Source organism: Adiantum capillus-veneris, chromosome 6, assembly GCF_014529385.1.
Source record: "Adiantum capillus-veneris isolate H3 chromosome 6, ASM1452938v2, whole genome shotgun sequence".
In the NCBI taxonomy this organism is placed as follows: domain Eukaryota; kingdom Viridiplantae; phylum Streptophyta; class Polypodiopsida; order Polypodiales; family Pteridaceae; genus Adiantum; species Adiantum capillus-veneris.
In genome coordinates, this window is record NC_140936.1 from 135335408 (window position 1) to 135355334 (window position 19927).

Here is a 19927-nt window from a genome sequence, read left to right on the forward strand (position 1 = left end):
AAGACAATGCTTGTATGTAAATCTCTAGATGCTTGCTTCTATGACAAGCTTCTTGATAGAGGGTGGCATGTTAAAGAGGTGGACGACATACATTACACTGGACACTTTGGTGACCAAGTACATGATTGGCACACAATCCCTTCTCATCTCCTTCTGGTACCAACGCTCTCAAATTGTTGCAAGCTACTCTAAGTTTATTCCTATTGATCAAGAGTCAGCACGCCTGGAGAACAATGATGTCATAGATGTGGAGGTATTCAACAAAGAGCTCAACCTTGTGACAATGGTCACAATAAGAGAGCAATGCAACCTTTTGCAACTTCGACACAACATCGTGGATGAGACCACGGAGAAGGAGCCCTCGCAGTTCTATTTCTTGATTGGTGGATGCAAAGTAATGCAACAAAAGGAAAAAGAGATTGTATGTAGAGAACTAATTGACCGAGTCCAAATCGTGCCAAGGTAACTTGAATGAATCTATATTCATGACTTCCATTCCAACGTTTCTTGCAATTTAAATCTCTTGTTTCAATTGTGAGATGATTCCCACAATTTGGTTATATCTTTATTTCAATTGTAAGATGAGGTCTATCTCACTACCTCTATCCCTTTGTTAGCTAGAAGTGTGATTATTGTATATTTTGAACAACATATGCAGATTTTGATGTATAATCTCTCTCTCTCTCTCTCTCTCTCTCTCTCTCTCTCTCTCTCTCTCTCTCTCTCTCTCTCTCTCTCTCGCGCACGCGCGCGCACGCACGTGCGCGTGCACATGCACACACACACACACACACACACACACACACACACACACACACACACACACACACACACACACACACACACACACACACACACACACACACACACACACACACACACACACACACACACCTCCATGTCACCACATTGAGAAGCACAAAAAATCATATTAATGTAGATAGTTAGCATTTTAGAGAGTATTTGTAAGTACAAATTTTGAAACAGTCAATGGGCTGAAATATAAATTTTGGAGATAAGGATCAAATGTCCTCTAGATAAAAGTCATGCTCATGACCTTCAAATGAGTGTGGGGAGAGAGTGGTGCCTGGTGGATTTAGCAAGCCCTTATGGGGTGTGTCATCTATCAACAAAGTGTTGATATCATCATATGAGACATGAATTGAAAAAAAGGTATATAGAATAGGAATACTTTTAGTTTGGTAGGGTGGTAGTGGACGTCAATGTAAACACACTCCTTCTGCGAATACAAAAAGTCAAACTGAGAATATTTGATCCTCGCTACGGTGCAAACCATATTTACAAGGGAATCGAGGTTTCTTTGCAGCATAGAGGATCATATCGCAACCCGAAACCTTGGAAGTAGAAATTGTATAAATTCCTTGGTTCTCGGATGCACAATGGCTCTGCAATTGCCTATCTTGAAGGTGTGCAGGTTGACAAGTTCTATGTGGGGATCATACGGCTCCCGAAATAACAACAATCCGTTCATGTTCAAAATAATTAGTCTCTGCAAACATTTTGTAAAACTAATAAGTAGTTAGACAATAAGTTGACTTTCATATTCTTTTACATTGGATATTACCGGAACAATCATGTCAATGCCTAGCAAAGATCCATACTTGGTTTGCCTGCCGTCAAGGTTGTCTTGTCCAGTGTTGACATCCTCAAGCTTCTTCTCTTGTTCTTTTTCTGTTCGAGACTCTTGTGTCTCCAGTGTTGAGGACTCCATTGCACCTAAATTAGCTTCTAATGTGCTATGATATATTTGTGTATTGGTCATAAATGACTCTTGATTTTTAAGCTCAACAGGTGGAATTGTGGTAGAGGTATGCTTTGCTTGAGGGTTAGAGCATTCTTTCTCAGCCCCTCCCTCTGCATAAACTTCTTCCTTCTGAAACCCTCCAAGCGCAAAGGGAGTTTCAAAATTTATTTCTTTGTCAGCCCCTCGATCTGTGTGATCCCCCCCCCCCCCCCCCCCCCCCCCCCCCCCCACCAACCCAAAAGTTCTAGCTGTCACTGTATTTCTCTAACTCATCCTTTTGTGTACATTCATGGATTACTGAAAAGGATGACTTCTTTTGTCGTCGGACAAGAGAGTATCGTGGAAGGGATGCAACACTAGGACAATACCTTGCGAGACTCTGTGAGACACCCATACTAGTCTTTCAGAATGGAATGTCCCAACAGGGAAGTACTACAACATTCACCCTCAAGACGCTCTCACGCTTCCTAGGTGGACCAATGCTACCAAAAAATGTAGACAAAGTTATCCTCGTTGACAAAGTTTTTGCTACAGAACGTTTTGGATACTATTCGGGGTACACTGATGGTCATGCAACTTATTATTACACATACTTAACAATGGCACTCATTTTGGGGAAACAAAACCCAAATGAACTCTTAAATTATGGCAAACATTTAATGATTCGATACAAGGGTAATGTGCCAAAATATATCCACTATCTATCATCAAGCTGAGAGACTTGTGACTTGTAGTGTATCTATTATATCGTTAGGCATCTCTTGTACATGTTGTGACTTAAAATCAAAATCTCTTGATCCACCTATGGTTAACATTTTGCATTGTCTCTCTCCACTTTCTCTGGTGTTCACGAACACTGGAGTTGTTGAATGCCTTTACTCGTTTCCTTTTCCTTTGTTATAAATGCCTAATTGCTTATGATGTTTCCGAACAGTCCAATATATGCTTTTGATGCAGCTGATGAATGATTCTGTGATAAAACCACTGAAACAACTCTTTCAAACTGTTTGCCTTATCTCAAGAGCCACCATGTTGTGTGTGTTTGAAATATGCATTCCTGGCCATGTAATGAGACGTTTTCAAACCTTGGGTGTTCCATATGCTTAGGTTTCCATACTTTTGAATGTATAGTAAGTGATTGAAAATGGTGTGCTGCAATAAAATAAGTTGTCAACAATTTTAAACAACCTTTTACCCCTTATAATTTAAAATGGTGCTTTAACAATACCATGTAATGAGTAATATGAGTTTCAGTCCATGCTGTCCTAAATGATTTCTTTAGTAGCCGAAGGTTCTCCTTAAACTTGTTTAGATCATTTTGTGTCCACTCATCTTTGTCACACATCTGAAAAAGCACAATGATGGAATGCCACACTTCACCCTTGGAATTGCAAGTTGCAGGTTCCTGGTCCTTCAATGCCATATGGAGATTTTTCCATTGCTAAAACTCAATTTTGCTGACATAAGTGGACTGATATATCCTTTCATGCTGGTTAGCTTCTTATCTTTGACGCCTATTGGTTTTGATAAAAAACGACGTGCCTTGATCCCACCAATAGATGGTTTGCAAGGTACATCTTTATCATTGGACCTTTTCTCGTCCCGTTGGATTTTCACATTGCCCCCATGGAGACCCATCTTTGACAAAACCAGTTCAAGCGTCTCTACCGCAACCTTCTGTTCTTTTGAGTTCTTGATTTTCCAAGAAAAGCCAATGTAGAGATACACCAACTTCTCCACAATTCTGCAAAGAGCATGCATTGCACACATGTAGACATTGACAAGTGGAATATCCAGAACTGTGTGGAAAGTAGGATCCTCATTGTGGCAAGTAGAAGCCTTTCTCCACCATTTTGGGTCCATTGTCTTTGCAGGCTCCATGCAATACAAGCATAGAGCCTTTACCATAGCACCCATTCCACAATTATACATACACTTCAGTGTTTTAAGGTCACCTGCAAGATGCCATTGGACCTAAAAGTTTGCCGTCCCATTGACAATCAATACCTTTCCTTGATTCATTTGTTTATCAATGATATCAAGGATAGGGGTTTGATGGAACACCAATATAAAATGTCATGGTCTTCTTTCTTTACTTCAAGATTAAATCCGCATGAGACGTGAAACTAAATCTAAAATTAAATTTCAAGAGGGCTCACCAAAGCTGAAGAGAAGATGGAAATGGAATACCTGAAAAGAACCAAGCCACCATATGTTTGTTTTTGATTGAACACTGAAGTATGAAGGATCATCAGTGGGGCATTTTGAAAGAGTCCTATTCATCAATGTTATTGGTGACTCATTCTAGCTTCTTGTCTTTGAGAATCTCACATTCATCTAGCTTCAAAACAAAATGCCGAATGCCACATGTCTCTTCAAATGTTACATTGTAGAACTCAACCATTCTAGTTTGCAACAAAGTGAGGTCCATGAAGATATTATCGTAGGTCACAGTTGTTCCTTGAGATCTTTAAATACCATCAATATGAAATGGACATCCAATGAAATTTTTCTATGCATGGTTGCGTTGAAGTCTCTCTTTTCAAACACTTGCTGCTATTGGTAGAAGTTTAGACTTTATTCCATTCTTCGCAAAAATGGAGGAGATAGACTGATGAATATCTGAGTACCCTCTCTTACTCATGCCAAGGGAGTCACATGTGCCCTGTATTTCAGTGGCACGCATTCTTTGTGATAAAATGGTCAACAACATCCCATTGCAAAACCTTATACTTTTTGTTGTGCATTATATCCTTTGCAAGACCACTTGTTATCAAAGGCTTCAACTGCTTTCCTACATTGACCTTTGGATCTATGTTTTCTTTGTATGGATATATAGCATGTCTTCATAGAAGATATAGCAGACACATAAGAAAAAACAATGTATAGTTGAAATAAACTAAAATTTTCACAATGTTGACCTCAATTCTTGGATTTCTTGAGACCTCCAGAGCCAACCTTCAAGGTTTTAAGATTCCATAGTCTCGTCTTTCGCTCACGAGCACCTAAGCTTGTATCTTTCCTTTGTAAGTTCCACACTTTTTCTTGCAATACCTATATTTCTTGTGTGCACTGCAAAAATGTTTTTTGGTCCTCACAATGCAAATCAAAAAGTTGTATAATCTCATTTTCTTGATGGTGAACCATGCTTTTCTGATATTTTGATTTCCTAGTTAGAGCTTTGCAGTAGCCAAGTAAACCACTATGTCCGTCACTTGCAAAGGTCAATAAAGTAGTGGGATTTGCAAATTTAGGGGAGGCATTGGTCATAGGATTCAAAGGATAGAATGAGCCATTTGTCCATAAATCTATGTGTTTTGCTCCCTCTACTCTGAGTCTTTCTTTCTCCATGGGTGTTACTATTGTGTTTGTTTTACTTTGGTTGCATAAAGGATCAATTCAGGATTCAAATCAACATGTAGATGATATTTATGTCATTTAGTGAGAAGGTTTGAGTCAAGAAAATCAAGAAACAAAAGAGTATAGCGCAGGATGGGGGGGAAGGGGAACACACTCGGAACCCAAATAATCTGCCTCTCTATAGCCAAGGATAATCACTGCACCCCAATCCACTAGAGTTCACCTTCAAAACTCACACAATTGACATCAGTCCACACCAACCTTGCTTGTTTACGATCGTGCTGCAACACACACCACTCTCTCTTTCTCTCTCATACACAGAGAGGTCCAAGGAGGCACACACATGGCACCATATAGCTGCAAAGGAGCAAAGAGAAGAAGGGGAAAAAAGGGAAGAAACGGCACCAAGAACCGAGATGAATTGCTTCAATTACTGCCAAAAAAATCTCTCTACAAACACCATAAAACCTTGACTATAACCGGCTCGGCATGGCAACCATCCTTGAAAGGTGGCCACCAATAGCCTGGTTGCAACACCTTCCTAGCAGTTAGTTCTCCTGAAAAATGTCCTCCGGCTATGTCCATGTGTGCTTCTTGCAGTATATACAAATACTCATCCTCACGAGCACAACGTCTAAGAATATCATCCTTCCCTAGCTTCTGGAGAGTATGTGAAATTAGAGAATAAGGCACACATTCCTTTTGTAGCTTTTGAGCTATATCCTTACGAAGCTCCTTGGGTGGAAAACCATTAACTAAAAAGTTTACAATCTTCTCACTCCATTCAGGCATGGTCTCGACTAGGAATAAAGAAGTATGGGACAATTCATCATCAATTCTAGTAGGGGCTTCACCATTGGGCATGCAAGACAAATGATCAGCCATGACATGATTTTTATCGGGTCTCACCACGATGATAAAATCAAACTCAAGAAGAATTAATAACCATCATGTAATTCTTCCCTCGGAACGTGGTTTGTTTACTAGATACAACAACGCTTGATGATCCACATAAAAAACAAACTTGTTGGCAAGAAGGTAATAGCAAAATTTCTTTACTGCATAAATCATAGCTAAACCTTCCTGCTCTGTCGTGGTGTAGTTCCTCTCAGGATCATTCAATTGGCGACTTGCAAAGCTAATGGGGTAGTCCAATTTATGCTCCCCTGGTTGAGCTAAAGTTTGATGCATCGATATGCACATGAAATATTACATTCCAATTGGGCACTTGTAGGATTGGGACACTTGTCAAGGCCCTTTTTAATAACTCATAAGCATTGTCACACTCCACGGTCCAATGAAACTCAATAAAAAGCTTGTACAATGGGCGGGCTATCTCGGTAAAGTTTAAAATAAACCGTCGATAATAACCAACATGGCCCATAAAACTTTGAACTCCTTTATAGTTTGTAGGTGGTAGCAAATTGAAAATGATTTTAATTTTTCCCTCATATGTGGAGATCCCATTCTTGGACACTATATGCCATAAAATGACTCCATGTCTAACCCAAAATTGGCATTTGAAAGGGTTTAATGAGATGTGATATAATCTCACCTTTCAAACACCTTTCGTAAACATTATAAATGTTCTTTCCATGAAGAATAAACATAAAGGTCATCTAAAAAAGCTTCACAAAACTCCCTTAACTATTCCCTAAAAGCACTGTTTATTAACCTTTGGAATGTAGCAGGGGCATTGGTTAAGCCAAAAGCCATAACACGAAATGCAAACACTCCAAATTCTGTTATGAAAGTAGTTTTAACTTGGTCCTCTACCACAATCATGATTTGATTGTAACCAGAGTACCCATCTAAAAAGATATAAGCTTCCTTTCTTGCAACTCTCTCAATTACATGTTTCGAATATGGCAAGGGGTAATGGTCTCTCGTAGTGGCATCATTGACCTTCTTGAGATCCATGCACACTCTGAGTTTTCCATTCTTTTATGGCACAATAACTAATGGAGACACCCATTTTGAGTGCTCAATAGCGTATATGAATCGACATTTGATAAGCTTTTCACTTTCTTCCTGAACAATCTTCACATACTTAGGATTCATTGGGTAGGGTCTTTGTTGGACTGGTTTAACAGTGCTAATCATTGGAATTGTATGTTGTAATGTGGAAGGTGTAACGCCCTTGATGTTGTGATATGTCCAAGCAAATATGTACTTGAATTCCTTGAGGGTCTCTTTAAGTATATATTTCTCAGTCACTGTCAGGTCTTGGGCAATGATAATAGGTTTGGACTCCTCACGTGGGTTCACTAACTCTATTTGTTTAACTGTAACTGGACCATCATAGACTCCATTACTTCCATTAGTAGGCGTTTTTTGGGCCTTTGTATGCACAACCTTATGCTCCTCCATGGTGTAGGATTTGAAATGATAAGGTGGTGCAGGCTGTAAGTCCGTGGAATCTTGTTGTGTTGTGGACTGTGATTTTGCTTCTTCTTCCCTTAGTTGTCAAGCTAACTCTCGGTTTTGGCATCTCCTTACAATATGGCTCAACTTTGGCTTCTCTACAGCCTCTAGCTGTGCAATGCTAATGGGTTGTGAGCTACACCACATGACGCTTTGAAGATATTCACTCCAACTATCTACCAAATTCCGATAAGCATCACATGCCCCCATATAACTGAGCCATTATGCGGTAGATTTCTTTTCATTTTTCCTAGCACGTACATTTGCTCGATATCGTTGCCTCTTATATTTCTTACTCCTCTTGTTTAATTTTTTTGTTATGGCCAGTATCTAGTGTAGAGTCACTAGATGAATCACAAATTTGTCTTCTCCTCTCCAGGATAGATTGTCATCTAGGGTACCATTGGGCCTTGAATGGTTTGTTCCCATACTTGCACCAATATTCAACTCAAATTCTTCATCCTTACAATCAATTTCAACTGATGATTCTGACTCCAAATTGTGTGGACTATAGTCTTCTAAGATGCTACTTGTTCCAATGTCAGTCAAGCCTTCATCTTGTAGGTCATCAAGAGCTATATGCATTTCTCCTATCATATTTAAAGGTACGAGTTGTGGCACTTCGTCCCCCTTAGGTGTTACCCACATTGTCCCTCTATTTCCCCAAGTGTTTATGGTTACCGCTAGGTGGACCCAATGCACATTGTCAGACTTAGTCATTCTAGGTAGAACATCCATATAAGGGGAATCTTCCCCAACATAAGTGTGTCATTTTTACATGTGTAACAATATTGAAATGGGGTCGAGTGAATTGTGGTGTCAGATCGATGGTCAATTATAAATATGTTTCCTAGAGGATGTGTTCGACCAGCCAGTCACAAGATCAACTTGAATAACAAAGTTTTGGAACTGTAAGTAGACATGGTTTTTAAACCAGTCATGCACCATTTTTGATTCCCTCATGAAAGGATGTCCTAAGATCATCTCAGATGACATAGTGTGCTTGGAAAAATCCATAACAATAAAGGTGTGCCTTACCTTGTGTCCAAGAACCTTGATCTTGAGATATTATAGCATCCCAATAGGTTTAACGATGGTCCCATTGGCCATGTTTACCACTATGTTTTTAGTCCCAAGGTGAGGTCTTCCCATAGATTCCCATCAATTTTTAGCTACAATTCTAACCCCAACGCCCCTATCCAGGATTCCCTTTAGAGTTAATCCTTTGGTAGTGATTGGTAGAATTGCATTGGATTTATCACCTTCAAAATACTGTCCCAACTTGTTAATGTTATTTCAATAACAAAGTCCTCATCTAGGTTGGGTTGTGGATTTAAGGGTTCCTCCTCTATTGACACTTCATTAGACCTATGTATTCGTGAAAATTGTGGTAACATGACTCTTAGTTCTCCATTTAGGAAAGCTCAAAGTGCTAGGAATAGCTCGGGGTCTCCATATAGTTTAGACATGATGGTGGTTCTAACTTTTGAATCCATGTCAGGTAATCCCTCTGTAAACATTCTCTCCAACAAGAAGGGAATACACCCACTTTCCAATGACTTAAAGTCACTTTATTCTTGGATGACACTGGGTATGGCTAGTGGTCAATGGTCCTTGTGAGGTTGATTTTGTGTATGAAACATTGTGTCTATAATTTGGATCTTCCTAGGTGTTGGTTCTAGCTCCCTTTGGGTCTTGTCTACCAAACTCCTTAATTGCTTGACTCGCTCGATCTCCTCTATAGGGTTTGGGTAAGTTTCGATCTTTTTCCTATGTTCCTTGGGTTGTGTCCATTGTGGCTCATCACGATCCTCCTTTTTTCTCTTTTCTAATGATCATTTTAGTTTCCATGGTCTCATTTGAATCAGAATCATTTTTAGCGTCGTTCATATACATACCAGTCTCTATGTTAGTCTTTGAAATGGGGTTTGACTTTCCCTTTTGTGACCTCTTCCTTCATGTTTTCTTCTTCTTCTTGGATTGGCCAATTGATGCCATGTCTCTATCTTCAAGAATATAATTCTGGTTTTGGAGCATCGATCATGTGAGTACATTTACTGGTACCATCGATGTACTTTGTGATGGTGCCTCAATAATCTCAATTAAGTTCAATGGCATGATCCTTGGTTCATTCCGATTTTTAGGACATTGGGCAGTCAAAAGATCTATGCCACATTGAGTACACATGAGTATTGGTATTATAGATGTGTTCCCTTGATTGGTATGCACTAGTGTGGTATCCTTTTGTAGTCTAATAGGATACTCAGCTACACGATGTGTACCCCCGCACTCGTCGCATTGAAGAGGTGGTCTCTTGGCAGTGAGATTGATATTTTGTTCTCTTGCTGCAAATACAACTACTTGATAAACATGTTTGACTTGTCCCCAATATTCCTCCATGTAGTATTGTGGACACTCCTCAAGTGCATCCATTCCATAGGCAATATTAGGGTCTATATCTTCCTCACAACTTTCCAAACAGGCACTAGATGGCTCGCAACCCATATGATTCACATGGGTGACTCTTGAATGCAGGGGCTGTGGTCCTAGCCTTAGGTGGTAGCTATGTAGCTTGAAAAACATTTTGAGCTCTAGGAACCATGTGTTGTGATAGTTGTTCAATAGGTGGGACATGCATCAATGAAGTAACTCGAGGTGAATCTGTCCAGGCCAAGGGTGGTCTATTCACCATCACACATTTGAACATTCCACAATCCTTAGCTTGGTGATAGTACCTACCACATGCATTGAAATTCTTGTTGAATTTTACTCTAAATGTAGGGTAGTCACTAGTGCTATGTGGACCAAAGCAAATTGACCACCATTGTTGTTCCCTTCTTGGAAACATATGATTGTGTTGTGGACCATGATTATCTCTAAGAATTTCTTGAATGGCCTTGTTGAGATTTTCCAAAGTTATCCCAGATATTTTTGGCTCTTTAACAATAGGCTTTGTGGTCATTGGCTCGTGCCCCCATGCTTGCAAGCTACTAGACTTTGGCTCAGAGGACACTCTTTCACCTACAATTGTTAAATTGTCTTCCAATTGGATTGAATTGGTAGTGAATTCCTCCCAGGTAGTAATACCTCTAATGACTAGACCATTATAGATATTTTCATGTTGTAATCCTTGAAGGAATCTATCAAGAGAATGATTATTTTTGAAACATTCATTTATAGGACAATGAGAGTTTCAATGCTTTATATGACTGATAAAGTCTCTCATTACCTCACCTTCCTCACGTTCGGCCTTTTGTAGCTGAGATGCTACACCAAGGCACACCTTCTTGTATGTACTCCTTCAAGGACAATATTTGAAGAGTAGGGTAAATTGTTTTCTCTTCTATCCTTAAGGTCCTATACCAATCCCCAGCCTTCCCACTCAAAGTCAAGCTTAAAGCATTGCACTTATGTAGTTCATTGTGTTCTCCTAGGGAATCACATACTTGTTCAAATACTTTGATGTGCTTTTGAGAATCTTCGTCCCCATTGAATTTTTGTGTAAGCTTTGCAATTTGTACTGCTTTACTCCTAGGTTCTCTGTCAAGTGCATGACGCGTATTCTTTGCAGTAGTTTGACCTATCATTTGAGAAAATGCTACCAAATCACCTATGTGAGTAGGTATGGTCGATGGAGGCACTCCTGTAATCATACGTGGGAGGAATCATATGTGGGACGGGGGTGGTTATTGGCCCTGGTATATATGTAGCCAACATAGGATATGGAATACAACTTGGCATAGGCCCACTCAGACAAGGCCTCGAGAATGGCACTCGTGGAGCATATGCTATTGGTACAATCGGAGGTGTACGAGCCATGTGTGCATAAGTGGCTACATGCACATACGATCGAGGCCCAATGCTAGGTACTACGCCACTAGGTAGCGGTACTGCACTAGCCCTAGAGGTCATGGATGCATTCTCTGTCAGACCCATCACTGGAGTAGGCGTGGAGGTTTCTTTGAGAGGAAGTTGAGCCAAACTAGGAAAACTAAAGTTGTTGTTCATGGGCTCAGACTGCATCAAGACTCCAGGACAAATGACATATGAGGGGTCCATGGGATTCATCATAGGAGTCTCCATTTGTGATAGAGTAGGCTGTTTGGCCTTGCTCGTATCCAAAAATTTCATGGGGCCAGTTGAGTGTACGTTTACACCTCGATTTTGCCTCTCTGAGTGGATGATGCCATGGAAGACATCACAAATTATTCTTTGTTGCTCCTCAATAATAATGGCGCTAGATGTGGATTGTACAATCTCTATTCAACCTACATGGTAGTGAGGTGGTTCGGGGCGGGCAACAAGAAGAGCGGCCTCTAAACACCCTTCGAGGCTCCCGTGCTGCTCAATTGGGGCTGGGGCAAGCAAAATCAGAGACAACAACAACCCACAACCAGAAACCAAACAAGAAAAGGGGCACCACCTAGTTGTAGATGCGAACTAGGACACACGTGATATCTCTTTGTACTCAAATGCACAAAGAGAGGGGAATGCAAGATATCCACACACACCAAACACAAACATTCACCACCCCAGAGAGAGGTAAAGAGCACAAATCAACTTGAGCAACTCAATCTTAGCCTTAAAGACTAGATGCACACAAAGCTTGATGAGAAATAGAGAGACAACACAAAACTTGACCTTGTTGCCAATACACAAATTGTCTTAGGGTCACGGGAGCCCTCTCACCGAGCACCCTCTTACAATTCACCTTTTAGGCAAACAATTCAACAAGCCCTCAAACCACCAAGCATGAAATGGCACAACAAACTTCAAGGACAATATACCTTCAACCGCCTGATGAGCCAACTTATCAAGTCAATTTGGAGAGAAGAGTCGTATTTGCAGCATACAATTGCACAAAAAACTATGAATCTTATTTATGGACAAGAGTAGGCTACAAGTGTAATTGCAAAGTATAGTATCACTCCATTCCTCTAGATGGCATAACTAACTTCAAGCTTCTCCATGCATCTATGTGTAATGATGGAATAGAGCACTCACGATGCACACACTCTACACAACTAGGCTTGAAGAGTGGTGTGTTATGTGTTGAGATTGGTGTGGTGTAGTGTGATCATTTACAAGGGAGAGAAGGGCTCTATTTATAGGTTTTAGAAGCCCCGATTTGGATTAGGCCTAATCAAGTTTATTTGAAGGAATAAAAGATTATGCATATTTTTATTTTTTTTAATGAGGGTGGGTCTCTCTTTTCCTTTGAGTCACATGGATGTGGGCTCAAGGGAAGATAATTATTGAGGATGAAAGGAGAGAGGATGGAGTGAATAATTTGGGAGTGCCTACTCTAGTAGAGGGTGCATTTTACAATAAGGTTAGTGGTTTGTAGTTAGTAATTATCACTACAAAATATTTACAAAATCATTCACCAAATGGTGAGATATATGATGAGAAAAGTTAGAGAAGGGATGAGCTTGTAAAGAGAGGTTGAAGCTTTGAAGAAGTTGACATTCACCTCTTTACAGCACTGGAAGAATAAGCAGTCAGCATGGCGAAGTAGCGCGTGTTGATGAAGCTATGTTATCTTCAAACCTTGGAAAATTCATGATAAAAGCCTTCATTTGCAGAGGTTATCCTTGGATTTTTGCTGATTTTTGAAGTTCTTTACAAAGCTTAAGAGAGTATGGTAATATGGACATATATGTAGAGAGAAAGGGGGACACATAGAGTGTAGAAATGGAGGATGAAGGCTATGGAGGTGTGAGAGATGTGGAAATGGTGAAGAGGGTGAATAGGACATGGGAGTTGCAGGTTTGGGAGTGGGAAGGAGAGGGAGGAGTGTGTGTGAAAGAGGAAAATGATAAAGTGGAAGAGCGAGTGTGGCTGCATAGCATGGGCAAACTCGGGTCCACCAATAAAATCATAGCTCACGGCTCATAGCTCAAAAAAATATAAAAAAATTTGAGGTGAAAGTTCAGCTCACGAGCTACAACTTTTGTTTGTATCACCTTTTCAAATTCGGGGTGAATAGTACAACTAAGAAAATCAAATATTGAGGGGTCTAAAAAAAATATGTACATGTCAAATATAAATAATATAGGTGGAAAAAATATAAAGGGGTCAAAATAAATTTCTCTCATTATAAGTCTACCATAAAAATATGAATATTTTTGGTGGTCTAATTTATGAGAGTAATAGAGAATAGATGTAGGAAGGAAAAAATCACAATAGTGAAAAAATATACACATAAATAAAACTAGTTTTTTTGGATTTTTATTGGAATGGAGTTACACCAAAAATAAGAGAAGCTTGCATGAAATTATTTTTATATGGAATAAAGAGTATGCAAAATGGTAAGAAAAAATATGGTAATGATGAGTTAATGTACATAGCATAAATAACACACACCTAAGTATAAATATTTAAATAAATACCAAAATAATGATAAAAAAACATTTTATTTAGGCCCTATATACAATGAAATATTTACACACAAATGGGCCATAATATATTTTATTTTTTTGATTTTATTTAGTTTTTTGGCTCAACTAGCCCAGTGACTAGCTAATTGAGGGTTTTTAAGAAAATATGGAGAAAGTCCCCTAACTCACACACGCCTATGTACAGTGAAATGGTAGGGATAACCAAAATGTTTGAGTGATTTGATAGGGTGAGGTAGCTTACTATGGCAATTATGGAAAGCCAAAAAACAGCTATCAGTAAGAGTAACTAAAATTAGATGAACCTGAGGCTTATTTGACTACATATGAAAACTACAAAGGTGTTAAGATTATTACAAATTTACTCAAGCCATCTATTGAGGATGATGATTGTTCCTCACTAAAAAGACCTAAATCTCTTGCCACCCCCAATTCATTCACATCTTTCTTAACACCTAGCTCGTCCTCTAATTTTAGTAGAGGAAAGTCTCGAAGCTTTACTAGGGGAAGAGGAAGAAACACCCCTATCCAACACCTTCTTGACTTGTGATCACTTATGATGTGCAGATTGCTACTGGTCTGTGTGGAAGAAAAAATCTTATTAAAATGGCTTCTTGCAAAGATTATATCTACGAATGTTGCCTTTTTCAAAATGAACTTTTGGATTGGATACACCCAAAGACACTTTTTTGTGATGAGTGTTTTGACTTACTTTTTGGAAATCATGAACTACTTGATAATGTACTGATTGGCTGGAAGTATCAACAACCTATGAAAAATTTGTTTACTATACTAATTTTTTAAGACACAACACCGTTCCTGAGTGTACTTGTGATAAGTATATTATTTTTTGTAAGGATTTTAATATTTATGGCAAGCATGTCTGCACTTGTAATCTTGATTTGATTAAGAATACCACTGTACGTTTTTCCGTACGTGTCAAAGCTGGGAACTTGCCTGTGCAGTGTGTGTGAGCCTCAAAAAGCTTCAAACGCACAACTAGAAGAGCCTAACAAGCTCAAAGGGGCAGGGGTGTGTCACTCACCACTCAATGCTTCCATCGTGAAGGATCCTGTGCTGTGAAGAAGAAGGAGCCACCACCGATTTTGCGCTCAACCGCCTCACCACCGCAATGCTCAATCACACACATACACACTCTCTCTCTCTCTCTCTCTCTCTCTCTCTCTCTCTCTCTCTCTCTCTCTCAAGGGCACGGACACACACACACACACACACACACACCCCTATGAGCACATAAAGGAGAAGGAGATAGAGATGGAGCAAGAGCACTTCTTAGCTTACACCTCAGAGAATGAGGATTTTTAGGTCAAATGGACCTTTTATAAGAGTTTGACCCATTCACAAATGGGTGCCCACAGTGGCCGATCATTGCAAAACTATTGTCAAAATAAGATAAGTGGTGCGCCTCTCATCGGCGATCACCTACACACCTATTGGACCAACAAGCCCGATCCATGACTCAATCAAATAAATAATATGCGTCCTTCATCGAAGGTGATAGGGTGTCTGTGAGGGTCAACATGCCCCCTTCCTGATGTAGATTAGCTATTGAGATGAAGCTCGTTCATTGAGATGGAAGTGCATCCGAGATTGAATATGTCCTTAGCTTTCTTCAATCACTACATAATCAACCAAAATTGTCACAATAACTGCATTCTCATATACAATTAAAAGCATATGCAGTTGTAGACAGGCAAATTGATTGGTAAGAATATTAAACAATTTGTCAGCAATAAACTGTAATATAAGCAAACGCATAAACAATTGTAAAGGTAAAAAACTAAACAAGTATGGGGTCGCTAATTTAATGGTCGAAAGGCACTAGAGGCCAACTATTAATACCATGGGCAAGCTTCTCAATTTTCTCTGGTTAATTAAGCTGTTTAATCATACGAGAGCCAAGTATTTCATGTCCGAAAGCTAACTAGAGGCTATACCTAGAAGACCTTGTAGTTAAGCTACGATAAAAAGAATTGCTCATGAAATCATCACCTGTCTTTTCTTTGACACCGAAAGTCTTTTCACATTGATTCAATTTTGATATGTGCTTATTTTGCATGCCTTGGATTTTTTGATATTTCAAGGAAAAGCACCCACACTGGGAAGTTCTAGTTATCTAGTACCATAGGTGATACATGTGAGTGAAGTACAAAATCAAGCTGGGATTTCTCTTCCAGCTTAAGATTTTACATTGTGGCACTTTCGATTTTTTTTTGTTTGTTCGTTTTTAGCATTTTAATTTTGTAACTTTGGGGGTCATATAACACTGTTACCCTCCCCAGGCTCATCACACTAGTAAACTTCCTTTATAATACTTAAGTTAAAGGTCGATAGGGACTAAGCCCACTAGAAAGCCCTAGTACATTTCACACAATCTTGCCTAAATTGGATTGAGAACCTAAAGTAACCATTGATTATTAGGAAGACATTCCCCATGGTATTAAGAGAAGATCTCTAATTCCTAACTTGGTCAAACTAGCTTAGTCAGACTGCTCGATTTTGAAACCTAGACAAGTGATTATGACAAAAATTTATATAGAATCTAATGTTTAATCTAAGAAAATGTGCAGAATATTGTGCTACCAATTATATTTAAAGCAGACAAACATGGACGCAAAAACAAAGACAAGGGGCAATGCTAATGATCAAGAAACACCTGTTTGTGTTGATGATCGCACTTGATTTAAAGAGTGAACGGGAGAAAGATTCCACGAAGTTCCAAATCCTAACAACAACAACACATTCCTGTACACACTAGGAAACACAAAGAATACCTCTAGGAGGTACATCAGTGGGAAGAGATACCAACCCTTATTGAACACAATTAAACAACATAAGGAACCCTAAACTAATTATTTGTACTCCCCCTAAAGAGTCAAGGGAATAGGATATTGTAGAGATTGGGGGAGAACCCTAAAGCTAAACCCCTATCCTCGTCATCGTTAAAAAAAACAGTCATCATCCGTGAGACCATATGTGCCATCTGTGTAATCATGTAAATCGTCTTTATCATTAGAGGCACCATTGTTTACTAAGAAGGTCACTAGACGCCTATAGTCATCTTGGTCAAAAGAAGGCTTGTGGAATGGGGAAGATGCTCTCTACTAAGTATGGATCAGTCGTGGTCAAGAGACGTATCAGCCATTCTAACTCCTCAAAATTCCTTTCACATGCTAGCGTACCTACCAAACCCCATTCACAGGCAAGCACCGGAAAGACCATGTGAAACACTTGTGAAAAGTAAGGAGGGTACCTCTTACCCAAGGCAGGAGCGGATGACTCTAGCGTACTAGCCATATCTGTACACACAGATAGATGATGGTTAGAGTGAAAATATTATAAGGGTCGTGTCAAAAGGTCGTGTCCTTGTGCATAATGTGTTTTTATGATTTTGTGTTATGTAGAGAACTTGTAAGTTTCCAGATTATTGTTTGGTGGCTCTTGCTCTTTTACTTTTTTATCTTGTTTTTGTGAGTATAAGACTTTATATATACATTCCCTAAGGTTGGGAGATTGAGAGGTCATGAAGGTTGAGAGGAAAGTGAATGGATGATGAATGTCATCAAACACTCTCCCCTTCCTTGGGTAGATCATACCTTTTGGAATGATGTCGTCACCTTTTGAAACCAATTGTTCCAAGTTGTCTTGGGTGAAGACTTTGACCAATAGTTTTTGACCGCCCTAGGCCTTTCATCTAGTTTCAAGGGTGGTAAGGTACTCTCCCACAATTTTATTTGCAATGTTGTTGTAGGTGGTGAACTTACAACGGGAGGTGAAAACTCTTTCTTGTTTGTATGGATATGTACAATGGTAGGTGGATGTTTGGTGGATATAGGCATATACAGGCGTATGCACACCAAACCTTGTAAACACTCTATTGTTTTGAAGAAAGCCATGTAATTTAGCCTAGGATGAGTTGTAACCATGATGTAATTAGACAATACCCTCTTTACTTCTCTTAGTCTACACCCTTGTAAGAGGCCAGATGGTCGTGGGAAAGCCCCCTTAACTTTTAAAGTCAAAACCCTTAGTTTTGAGGGAAGATAACTTAAAGAGTCAAAAACGTACACTGTGGAGGCCTCTTCCTGCTACAACTTGTAATCTTCTTTTCTCCTGAGCTGGTAATCAAAATTCGTTTCCAAATAGCACATTGCGTACCTTGTCTCTTGCTCTACAATCTAAGTGTAATCATTTCCAATTCTGTTGTGGTTCGTGGCACATTGTTTGTGAGCTAAATGCATAGATTTGGAGGTTAAAATGGTTGTTTTTTGATGTTTTGACCATGGATAAGTGTTTCTATGCTTAAGGAAGACCTTTCCAAGTACTTCCGTTTTAGTTTTCTGCACATTTTTTGTGATGGATCGTGATTCATGTACCTTCCCAGATGGTGACAGAACTTGGTAGGATTGAGCCCTTAAGTGTTGTGATATCTCTCTTTAAGTTTCATGGAGTTCCGGATTCGTTTGGATGTCGAAAAGGCGTGATGACCTAGAGTGATGAGATTGGACGCATACTGATTGTCTGGCTAGGAAGTGGTTGATTTGCTTTTGTCATAGAAGGAGTAGCCCCTGAGTTCACTTTGGTGAGATTGACACTCTCACTAAGTCTTTGTGCCCCATCCCAAGTCGCTTCCTTGCATATTGACATTATGTTAGTACAAAAGAGCTATGCTGCAGACGTCCGTCGTGGTGACCCGCTAACATTGGCGCCGCTGTCGGGGAAACCGATCCTTAGGTGGTGAGTGACTCAGTGTACAAAAACAAAAAAAATCTCCCTTCAAGATTTTGATACCCATTCCGCTTACACATAGACAGTGAAGCAGCTAGACGTAGGTTTAGTGCTTGATAGAGACTGGAGTCCGTGACTAGCCAATGCATTTCCTTAAGAGCAAAGAAAGCTGTGAGTGAAGTACAAGATAGTATTTTGTTCTTTGATTTTTCACATGCTTGGAAAGGGCTGTTCCACCACACACTTTGTTGTTATTTTTGTACTATTGAGTTCACTTATGTTTGCAGATTCATTTCAGTTTATAGGAGTAGGTTAGGAAACAAATTAAACCATCATTTGGGGCCAAAAGGATCGAGGAAAAAACTGCCAAAAAGCTTATTTTGGTGTTGAAGACCATAACTCTGAGAAGTGATGGTTAGAGCTTCAAAACTGGACCAAACCCAGCAAAACTTTCAAGAAGGGGATAAAAACACTGGCAGAAAAAGACTGTGCTAAAAACTTTCAAATTGCCTGTCCAACATGGATCGCGATCCATGTACCTTTTGGGCAAAATGTGTTGAAACTACTTCCTTTGCTTAGAACAGGTTCTCAGGCATCAGAACCTTGAGTTTGTTCAGAAATAGAGTGCTAAAAGATCAAAAAAATCAAAAGATTGGGGTAAGCATAGCAAAACCTTGAAAAAAGGGAAAAAACAATGAAAAACTGAACTTTTACTTGTCCAAATTCAAAAAAGGATGAGAATTGGGATCAACTAGAAGCAGGGAATCAACATAACCAAATTTCATGTACAGATGCTTCCTAACATGGATCGCGATCCATGTTCCAGGTAGACATCTGACAGTAAGATTTGATCAGTGTACTCCTGATTACTAAGTGAACAAGTTTTCCAAAAGGAGCCATAGACAAAAAGTGAAAAAAGTTGGTCAAAATACCAGAAAAGGAGTTGTTTGCAAAAAACCGCAAAACATACACAAAATCTTGCTTCTTACTTGGAAAAAACTGATCAAATCCAAAAAAACTTGGGGAATAGCATCATCATACCATGTGTGATCAGCTCACAAAGTGTTTGTCCAAAATCTTGCCAAACATGGATCGCAATCCATGTACCTTTTTGGAATTTTGAGCTGATAAAAGGCAAGTAGGGAAGTGATAACAATTGAAACACTTTCTCCCAAAGGACCCTTATCAAAAAATTTCAAAAAGAGGACAAAAGGGGCAAAAATCAGATCAA